The sequence below is a fragment of the Vulpes lagopus genome, chromosome 6, assembly GCF_018345385.1.
Source record: "Vulpes lagopus strain Blue_001 chromosome 6, ASM1834538v1, whole genome shotgun sequence".
NCBI classification, from domain to species: domain Eukaryota; kingdom Metazoa; phylum Chordata; class Mammalia; order Carnivora; family Canidae; genus Vulpes; species Vulpes lagopus.
This window is the reverse complement of record NC_054829.1, coordinates 16,847,087-16,858,472: the sequence shown is the minus strand read 5'-3', so window position 1 is coordinate 16,858,472 and position 11,386 is coordinate 16,847,087. Positions and strand designations below refer to the sequence as shown.

The following is an 11,386-nucleotide window of genomic DNA, read 5'->3' as shown; positions in this document are numbered from 1 at the left end:
ACAATGTGATCTTCTATGTAATGAGTTAATACATCTAAATTCTAATAGGGTTCACAGAATTTGTTAGATAGCTATGGCTGAGAGAAGGCAATATTCGCATCAAATCTGCATGAGATTGAATCTTGGCTAAGGATTTATCAGATGACTATTTCAGAAAATCAGGAACATTCCTGATCATTTGCATCACTACATTAACATTATCAGATACATCACATCTTAAAATATTTCTCCTTTTTTATTAACTTCCTTTTCTTTTCCTACAAGTTTTTTTTTTTTTTAAACCTCGTCTGCTTACTTTTACTGCTCTATTTTTAACAATTCATCTGTAATCATCCTCTCAGTGGTCTCTAAACTTTGCCTTCCTGTTTCATGCATAGAATTTTCTCCATTCTTTAATTTATATAGATTTTTCTCCACTCTTTAATTTGTTGGAAATATTTAACTTATTCCCTCTTCCATGAACTCTTTCAGGTTCCTTAAGAAGCCTGCACACCGCTCCTGTCTGCTTTGCTACATCACTTGAAACCTGCTTCTTTGGCAACTGCTCTGAGATGCCCCAGCAAGCAGCTGAGGTGGGTGGCCCTCTTCCTTCAGTGACGGCCTAGTGACAAAGCCACCCTGCCCAGCAAGTTAAACTATGAAGAAGTGTTTTTATTTGAATTTCTTAGAGTCTCACATCATTCTTGAGTAATGGAGCAAAATGCAGTATAAAGAGCAAAACCCAAATGGTACGCTGTGTGGCCACTCTGCCTTAAATCAATTATTATTTTTCTTGAGTCTGTAACATTTCTTTGATAGAGTCCTTACGCCCAGTAGTGACAACTTTATAAAGATATTTACATTTTTAAAAATCCTGAAGGAAGAAGACTATACTTTCAGGGATCGTTTCTATAGTTTGTTACTAGAGAAGTTTCTCTGAACATATAGAGCACCCAAAATCTTTGTAGCTGCTAAAAAAAAAAAAAAAAAAAAAAAAAAAGAAAGAAAGAAAAATCCTGAAGGAAGAGTCCAAGTGAACTTTGACCTCCATAGCAAAGGGCTGCTTTCAAGGTCTTCCCATAATCTATCCTTAAAATGGTTCCTTTTGAAAAAAATCACCTGCATTTAGACCAACTCATACTTGACTAATTTACTCAAATTCAATCATATTTTAGGTGGGTTATGGTCTTCCTTTGCATGCTTTATGAAGCACTGGCTTAAATTTGTAGTAAATCCCATCTTACTTTTTCCACTCTTTAACACTGTCTCATGACCACTGCCCCACTACATATATCAGTGCTGGTTTTGCCCTGCACAACTCAAGAGAGCACTGTGGTTATAGGAAAAAAAAAAAAATCTGTGTATCTTTGCCTATGGGCTTGGCATGGGCAGTAAAGCCATTCTCTATTTTTTTTTTTCATAAATTGCCCTGACGTACCTCTCTAGCTCTACCTCCTTCCACTTGTCCTCAATATACACTATATTTGTGCCACACTAAACTACTTTTTTCTAAATGTGTCATGCTTTAATGTTCCGTGACTTTGCAGTACAGCATGCTGGAAATGTATGAAATACTGCCATCATTTTATCTGCCATTTTCACTTGGTCTTTAAGTTTGACTCGTCTCCTCTGTAAAGAATTCTCTATAAAGATTAATAGTCTTTTCTCTTATTACTTATGCCTAAATCAAATTTGCATTTATCTCAGAACAAATTTGCATTTGTTCAGTCTCCCCTCTAGATGTTAAGGCCTTCAAGAGTGGACTGTGCAACATTCATTTCTGACCCATAGTGTGTGTCATGGATCAGACACAAGGGCTGATTTGGCAGCTTCAGGAAGCAGGCACCTTTGTTGGCTCCAGTCTCTCTCACTCACACTATTACTTAGTCAAATTACTTAACTTTTCCATGACACGTTTTCTTTAGTAATAAAATGGAGTTTGCAATAGTATCTGCCGGGTAGGGTCACTGCAATTAGTAAAGGAGTTAATACATGTAACATGATTAGGATGGTGGCAATAATCAGCACACTTGACATTTCAATTATTAGTAATAATAGTGCTGTAATTATTACTTTTTGTATTATTGTCTCTTTCATAATATTGCCAAAGTGTAGTTCTTAATATCTGGCGTACATAAAAACTATTAGAGATAAGCTTTTAAAATTCAGAATGATGATCTTTAGAGTCCTGGGATTTGCAGTCTTACAAATAACTCATTTTTAGACATATTTCCAACACTGCGATGATTGAGAGGGCATAAAATGCCTTGAGTGATTCTAAAATTCTAAATTATCATACTTCTTATGGTGATTGATACACACATGCACATACACACCATTCAGATGAGAAATCCTTTTGATGTTCAAATTAAAACAAACTTTTTGTCCTAGATAATCCCCAATGTCAGGAATTTATATTTACCTGAATATGCATTCTCTTTCTTTACCATATTTGGTTATTTTAAAATCTATTTTTGGTATCTAGCATTTATAACATTAATAGTAACATCTTACATGCTTATTTGAAGCACTTTGCAATTTAAATTCACTATTTTACTTGCTTTTTTAAGTGATATTAAACATCTTTCTATATAAATCCAGTCATTCAACTAAGCAACAACAAAATGAAATTAATTTTTGAAGTGTTAATGATTAAACATGCATGGAGAAATCAATAAAACATCACCATCTTGCAAGTTTTCTTTCATCATAGGTAGAAAATAAACTATCCTCCCCAATATTTGCATTTCAGTGAAGTTTTGGAAAGTTCGGTCTTCATCATTATTATATTCAAATCCAGGTTTGATTGCTCTAAAATGCTATATTACCAAATGTTTAAGAGAGAGAATTTGTAAAGCCTGCAATTTTGAACAACTTTGGACAGAATTTCATATTAATATTTATTTGGCATATACAATCCAGTATAAAATTCAGACAAGATATCCCCCCCTCAACAAGATATAGACACATACATCTGCAGTGTGTTATATGCTTATAGGAATAGCCAGTATATAATTATGTAGAAAATACAAGGAAAAGAAAAATATAAGTTCACTATTAGGACTAAGAAGTACTATGTATTTCTGCAATATGTTGCTTTTGAGCCAAGACAACAATCCCAGGCCAATGTTTCTTCCTTCAGACCCTCTATGGTAGCCATATGCAGAAATGATGAGAAATTAGGGACTACAGGAGAAGTTAAAAAAAAAAAAATCTCTATTAGGAAGAGATGGTCCAGACTTAATGTTAAGCTATGATTTTCTCTACATTGAATTTTAATTTAAAATTATCCATTTAATATCAAAGGCACAAATATCTAAGAGATATGAAATATAACATATAATATAAAGATATGTTAAAGATAATAATATAAAGATATGTTAATATAAAGATTATTTGTAAGTGGAACAAATTAATTTTCATAACATAACAGTTGGCTATATTGTTTAGCATTCTATTTTAGATTCCACCTTATTTGGCTTTTGCTCCTAACAGCATCTTTTAAGGATCTATTAGAGTCTTTCTCCTTTTCAATACATATGTTTTCAGCAACCACTCCATGCTGAGCACTGCCGTAGGTGCTGAGAAAGAGGAAAAGCCTGAGGCCCTGCCATCATTGAGCTTATACTCCAGTGCTCGAAACACATGTCAACATAAGGATACCTGAAAATAAATCAGATTTCATGAAAAATGCTATGAAGGAAACTAATTCAGAGTAATGAGATGAGGGAAGGATAGCAGACAAGAGAGGGGAGTATGGACCACCCCAAAAAAATGTCATTTTATTGGAGTTAAAAAAAAAAAAAGAAAGGGAAGGAATTGGTCTTGTAACCATTTGAGAGAATAGAGACTGAAGCCATGGGACTATGTGCAAGGAGGCAGACTAGCAAGGTGCAAAGGCCTGAAGGAGACATATGTTTATGAAATTCAAACTTTGGACTTCTCCATTTGCTGCCTCTAGCCACCCTAACTACTTGGATACTTGGACACATTAATCATCTTCTAGTTTTACACTTTTTGTCACAAAGGCCTAAATTTTATCTTCTTTTTTCTTTCTAATAATTTGCCAAAAATAATACAAAATCACCACATGACTTCTGGTAAAAATTAAAATTATGTAACAAAGTTCCCCTTTGTTCTAGGCCCATTTCATCTCCCATTTTATAAGTAAACACTTTGCCTGCTTTCTATACTTTGTTACCTCTCATTATTTTTTCCTTGCATGGATATGCATACCTATACATACAACAATATATCTGGAAGGTTTCTGTGTGTTTTGGATATATATGGCCTTATTTTTTAATATCTAAGTCTCTATCTATGTCAGATCCCTCAAGCTATGTATACTCCAGAATTAGCAGTCATTTCTATTCAAAGTCAAGTAAGAAAAATAAATCCTACTGCTCAGACCCTATTATTTCTATCTTGTTTGTTTAAACATTGAATTTACCATATTTATTCCAAATAGGTACTAAAATTGAATCTCTAATTATATATACCTATGAAAAACTTTATTGTGGGTGTACTACCATTGTGATCCCCCTCTGTTCATCTTGCCTTCTGACTCTAATTACTAAATCTCTGTTGAAATATTTCCTATCAGAAAATATCTGCATGTTCATGATGCTTCATGTGGTATGATCTCATGACCCCACATGCTATGATTTTCTCTTTCTACTAACTAGTAAACACTGCCTTGTATTAGACTCCATCTGCATTATTTCTACAATCAACCCAAAGCAGCCAGTTTTGTTTTATTCTGATGGTTACAGGCTTGAGAACAACAAAATAATTTTGCATCTTTTGTTTGCTTGGCTCTTTAAACTGCCCAAGGCTTTGCAAAACAATTTTAAAATATAGTTATGGTGGTTTTCTCAAAGCATATTTTAACGTTTCTCATAAATAGTTTCTCAGATTGTTCCACCTGACTACTACAGAGAATCAAAAAGCAAGGGATCATTTTTTAACTTCCATGATGAAAAAGTTTTAGGTTTTAGTAGGCCAAAGGATTCTAAAGAATTATTTTTCTTCCAGTTTCATGTGCAACTTACAAAAGGCTCCTACAGTATTATAAATAATGCTTACAATTTCTTCCCACTACTAAATGAAATACAAAACTTGTACCCACAAGCACCCACAATGACCACGGAATGATGATGAAGTGGCCTATGGTCAGCAGTGATTCATTATGCCTAAAATGTTTGCAATTAAGCTTAATGGAGGGGAAATAGGCCTCTCTTTATAAGCAATTGTCCCCCTTTCCCCCCCACTGATTCAACCACATTATTAAACACAAATAAGAATACATTTTCCCTAAAATTCACAATTTGATTCAAGTGTCTGTTAACTCAGGTTAACCCAAATTAACTCAACTGCCTTTTTTCAGCAATATTTAGAGAAATAAAAAAATAGCTGTTGTTGATTTAGATTTTTAAAAACTGAAAGATGTTAATATGGAATAGAGTGGAAAAAATCAGGATAAAGGTACAACCCAGCAGAGAAGAAGCTATAATTATCTAAACACACTGTGGCAAATCCAGTTCCAAATTATCATCATAGACACCATAAAATATAATTGTTTACAGTCTTTGAATAGAAGTGCTGTGATCAGACATTCCTGTACATACTTTAAAGAATAGGAAATTGAAAGAAAAACAAGATCAATAGAGTAGAATATTCACCCATAAACAATATCAAGAAATAATCAATTAGGCTGACCGTCATAATTTTTATCAAGACTTTAGGCTAACAAAGTTCCCATGAAACCAGAAAATAGACATAAACCACACCTCTGCTGCCAGTATCTTCTTTTGCTCTCCTTTGTTTTCCGTTACACATGACATGAAAGGACCACAGAATGTACTAATAAATTGTACACTTCTTAGATATGTAAAGTGAACAAACAAGTTTCCCTTTATACCCAGATCACACACAAATAAAAATTCCTGTTGCATTTATTCAAAAGTAAGAAGATGGAAAAAGTGTCACTCTTTTGGTCTCATTATTGGATTCTCACTGCTACCTTAAATTCTAAGAATTTAGGGGATCCCTGGGTGGCTCAGTGGTTTAGTGCCTGCCTTTGGTCCACAGTGAGATCCTGGAATCCCATGATCGAGTCCCACATCAAGCTCCCTGCTTGGAGCCTGCTTCTCCCTCTGCCTATGTCTCTGCCTCTCTCACTCTGTTTCTTTCTCTGTGTCTCTCATGAATAAATAAAATATTTTTTAAAAAATTCTAAGAATTTAGAATAAATACTTTTCAGAATATATAGTAGGAGTCTGCCATTATTTTATAGTACAGTCAACTGTATCCCCAGAAGAGAATATTTAATCTGAAAATTACTGAGTTCTCTGAACAAGGGAGAAAACAAAAAGCAAAGATAGTTTATAAGTTTTTCAGTTCATATTTGCAAATATGCAAGAGTAATTTTCTGCAGTTGAATTAAGTTAAGGACTTTAATAATTTAAGTACCTAATATGATATCAGAAATACTATACTCATAAAATTTTAGAGTTTTTGTGAATTTTTAATATAATTTTGTTACTTGACAGCATTATGATACAGACATCTTAAAATATTCAAGACACGATACCTTAGACAAGCTTTCATACAAAAGCAATACAAAGGTTCCTCCAGCTGGTAGGAAGAGTCAGAATGGATTCTCATATCATCTAAGATTACATGCTTTTTTTTTTTTTTTAATGTCAAGCATCTGTTATTTCAACTTTTATCTTTTTTTTTTTTTTTTGTAGTTGATATACAAAGTTACATTAGTTTCAGGTGTTAAATTACATTCTTCATCTTCCCTTTTTCTTTGGCTATTCTGTTATGCTCTCCTAATATCTTTATTTATTTCATTTGCATGTTGAACAAATATTTACCCAAGACACATATCTTGGACCCTGCACTGTTCAAGCATCTGGACATGTAATATAAGACAAGAGTTTCTGTCACTACATTTTAATGTAACAAAATGAAACATATATTGTGTAGTATTGTCAGAAGCTGATAAGTGTCAGAAAACTAAATCATGAGTTTGGACAGGAGGTGCAGAAGAGGGAGTTGACTAAATATAATTAGTGGTCTAAGGATACTCTTTGTTTCATGGGGCCAAAGGATTGGTTAGTCAGCTAAGAGTAACTAAACATTCTTCTGTGGTCATAGGCCTGCACTTGAGCAGATCCATTTCACCTTCAGTAGTACACAGACATGGATATTTATCCCACACGGCTGTTAATTACATGTGGCTTTTCCCGTAATTAATTAAATATGGCCTTGACCTTTGTCTTTTCTTTGCTTCATGTTACAATCTTTACACCAAGCCAAACCATTTTTTTTTTTAATGGATTCTTAATCTCCCTTTGGTACTCTTGGTGGTATTCAATTACATTTTTCAATCTTCTTGTTTTGCTCCTTTTGGTGACAGACATGTAGCAGTAATGTGAATTCACTATTTGAAAAATTATCCATTTTCTTATCCAATCTCCTATAGTTAATGAGTTGTCCCATTTTCCAGTAGAACACATGATTCTACAAAGTACATCTTGTCTATTAAGGTTATCATAAAGCTTGAACAGAAATTGGGTATCATCTCAAACAGTTGTTCTCAATTATGACTTCATTTGCATATCATCTAGTAACTTTAAAAATATTGATTCCTGGACCCCACATCAAGAGTTTCATTCAATTGTATGAGTGGGACTAGGTATTGGTAACTTTAAAAACCTCCTTAGGTGTTTCCATTTATAGCCAAGGAATATGAGAAACTAGAATGAGCCTTTTGCTCAAAGTGAGCCACTAATGCCAGCATAATCTGGAAACATCTCAAAAACACAGAAAAGCGGGCACTATCCTAGACTTATGGAGTCTGAATCTGCATTTTTAACAAGATTCTCAGTGATCTTTATGCATATTAAACTTTAAAAAGCATTATTCTAGATAATACTCTTCCATTCTAGAGATAAAGTAATCAGGAATATAGAATGATAATTGGCCTATAGTTGGCACAGCTAACTATGAGAAAGCTGGATTTCACTTTGCCACATATGTTCTTTATCACAAAGGACTGGCAATTTTGTAAGTGATAGGAACCTTGATACAAATTGGAAAAAAAAAAAAAAACTCTGCATGAACTAATTAAAAAGAATGTATATTACAAATCATTGAATGTATATTACAATGTCAAATAAAAATTATGAAATATTTTAAAATAAATATCATGTTATAGATCAAAAGACCCTGAATAATTAATACTGATAATAATTTGGTTCTACTGTTAAGAATATACAGAAATTTGCTTGTTTTAAAGATCTTGTACAAACCTTTAGAAACACTTATGTCAATCAAGTTTTCTCAAGTAGACTCTCATATCCTATTTCTTTTGCTTAGTTTTACTTGGTTAATCTTTTTATCAGAAATTGAATAAACATTTTTTGTAGCTATTAAGTATCATAAATTCTGAAGTGGTAGAGTTGGCTTTAATGCTATTTTACTCTTCTGGAAAGCTATTTGACTGATGTTAAAACATTTGGATGTAGTTAGGGCATATAGCATGTTATCAAAACCTTTATTCACCAAAGAAATGTCTGGAAGAATTCTTAGCCTAATCTATCCCCACCCAGCTCCATTTATTACCAAAGCAAAGATCTCTGAGCAGGTAGTTTTGATAATAACAACTGGCTCTAACACTTTTCTGTGGGAATTTCATCTCCTTTATCTTTAAGGAGAAATGATGGCTACATCTCACCCACTACCCCAACCAAGAAAAATGTGAAAAATCTATTTTCAAGGTACAGAACTCTAAATATTTAGGTTAGGTAACTACATTTAAAATGAGGTAGTTCTGTCACTTATAATTCAAAATTATAATAAAATGTCCTCATATGAAGGCAAAGTGTTACAGTCTATGACATATCAGTATTTTCTTTTTAAATGTTGAATCATTATTAATTTAAGTAAGCAATTATTTGGATCCTAATTGAGTGTTGTAAATTTTCATTTTTTTCCTCCAGTGAACCTTAAGAAATAATTGTTCTCTAAGATAGTGTCATTCTTGTCTTATTTGAACTATTATCACCTTCACTGATTTTAGGTGAACTTTCTTTTTAACAGTTACACCTATGTAAAATTAATTTCACATCAAACATGTTTTCCTGAAATATTTTTCATCCATATCCTTTACTGTAGGTTTATATGGTTTTTGTCATAATTTACTCTTTACTTGACTCTTATAAGATTTTTTTCTCATTTTCACAATCAAGTTATGTTTTATTGTTTAAATCTAAGAATCCTTTTAAACTTTTTCTAAGTCACAGGTTGCAGATCAGAACTGGTTGTGTGAATTCAGAACAAGCATAAAATTTCCCTAAGGAAAAAAAAAAACTGACTCTTCAGGAGATAATGAACACAGCTTCCTACTTGTACTAATACATTTGAAATCTCAAACTTGAAATTGAGATCTAAATTTTGTCCAATATTTTTTTAAGATTTTTTATTTATTTATGAGAGACACAGAGAGAGAAGCAGAGATATAGGCAGAGGGAGAAGCAGGCTCCCCACAGGGAGCCTGATGCAGGACTTGATCCCAGGACCCCGGGATCACGACCTGAGATGAAGGCAGACGCTCAATCACTGAGCCATGTAGGCATCTCTGTCCAGGGATTTATTTTTATTTTAGAAATAAAAATGCATATAAACAGTTTTGATATGCAAGCTGTCACTTTAAAAGCAGCTTGAAAAAATTTCACTGCTTTTCCTCAATAGTAGCCCTTTGCTAACTATAGAATAAAGGGGAACAGGATGGAGAAATGGAAAGAGAAGGATAGATTTGTGGAGGATAGGAGACAGGTAAAAGGTAGGGTTTGGGTAGGTAACATTTCAAAATAGGAAAAGTTTAATAGTTAGAAGTGTACATTAGCCAAATATAAATTTCCTTTGTTCCTTTGATTACTGTGAATAGGAGAAAGGGGGATGCTTTAAACATCTCTGCTTACATATAACGACCCACACAAACTACATTAAAAGAACATTACAGCTGTTTCAGGAAATTCACAGTTCAGGGTGAAATATACCATATGTCCCCGATACCTACACACAACGGGGTGCATTAAGACAGCTATTAGGCTGACTCCCTGTTGTGCCTAGGTACTGGAGGACATATGGTGCCTTTCACCCTTGACTAACATTTCCTTCCTTTCATTGTTTCCTGCAGCAACTTGAGTGTTTTATGAATGTTCTTCAGTTGAAGGCAATTGAGTCTTCACCAACAACTATCCCCCAACTATACACACATATGCATAAGCATCTTTTTTGCCCAGAATGATTTTTCTCTATATAATATACTATACTATACTTGGCAATACATACCCATGACTAATCAATCTGGGAACAAGTTAAACATATAATGATGACAATATTTCTATGTGTGGGCTACAAAATAGAACAAGGTATAATCTCTAAATTAAAGATGGAAACATCATAGATACTGAGAGAATAAACAAACAAGATGTGGTTAACCAAGAAAGATTAGCAGGAATGAAATATAAGTAATTCAGTATTTTCTTCACCACTTGAAACAAAATGCATTTTCTCAAATTCATTCCTAATGTTCAAGAAGCTACTTTCTATGAGCCTGCTGAATCTAACAATTTAAGAATCATCTCTTTTTTTCCCCCTCAGGCAAACAAATACTATATATACACATACTCATGAGTTTCAGCAGGAATGACAACAGGAAAAAACAAACTAATATGGAAACAAATTCAAATGCTCTAGTAGTCAATGTTATGTTCCTATACAATGGGTATTTGTCCTTCTTCCCTGTTTACTGAAACAGATATAGTTTATATATGTCTTTCTCAGGGAGTGTGGTCTCATCCCAACCTCAAGATTCAATCTATTTTATTTAATTGTGAGCATGGAATGTGATACAGGCCAATAAGGTCTTAGGGTTTCTGCAGACACTGCTCCTGGAAAAGGTTGCCTCACCAAAAAAAGTAAGTCCAAGCAGATCAGTCTCCTTTGCTGCAGCATGTTGCAAATTCCTGGAACTCTGGCAGTCAACTTGAAAACAGGACAGACGTCAAAGGAGAAAGAAGAAAACAAGCCAAAAACAATCTCACTTTGATCCTTGCAGACATTGTTGAGGCTTCAATCAAATCAAATCTAGAACTTCCTATTAAATTGCATGACACATATTCAAATCAGTTTAATGATATTGTGATTTTTTTCCTTTGAAAGAAATACTAAGGGATATGAGAATATCTTCTGACAATATTTGTTGAGGCCTAAAGTTTAATATAAAGTGTATGTAGGGATCCCTGGGTGGCGCAGTGGTTTGGCGCTTGCCTTTGGCCCAGGGCGCGATCCTGGAGACCCGGGATCGAATCCCACATCAGGCTCCGGGTGC

General features: G+C 33.7%; 1 pseudogene; it reads left to right on the top strand.

Annotated features, from left to right (window-relative positions):
* Positions 1 to 863: 863 nt before the first annotated feature.
* Positions 864 to 948, top strand: LOC121494120 (annotated as a pseudogene).
* Positions 949 to 11,386: the final 10,438 nt, after the last annotated feature.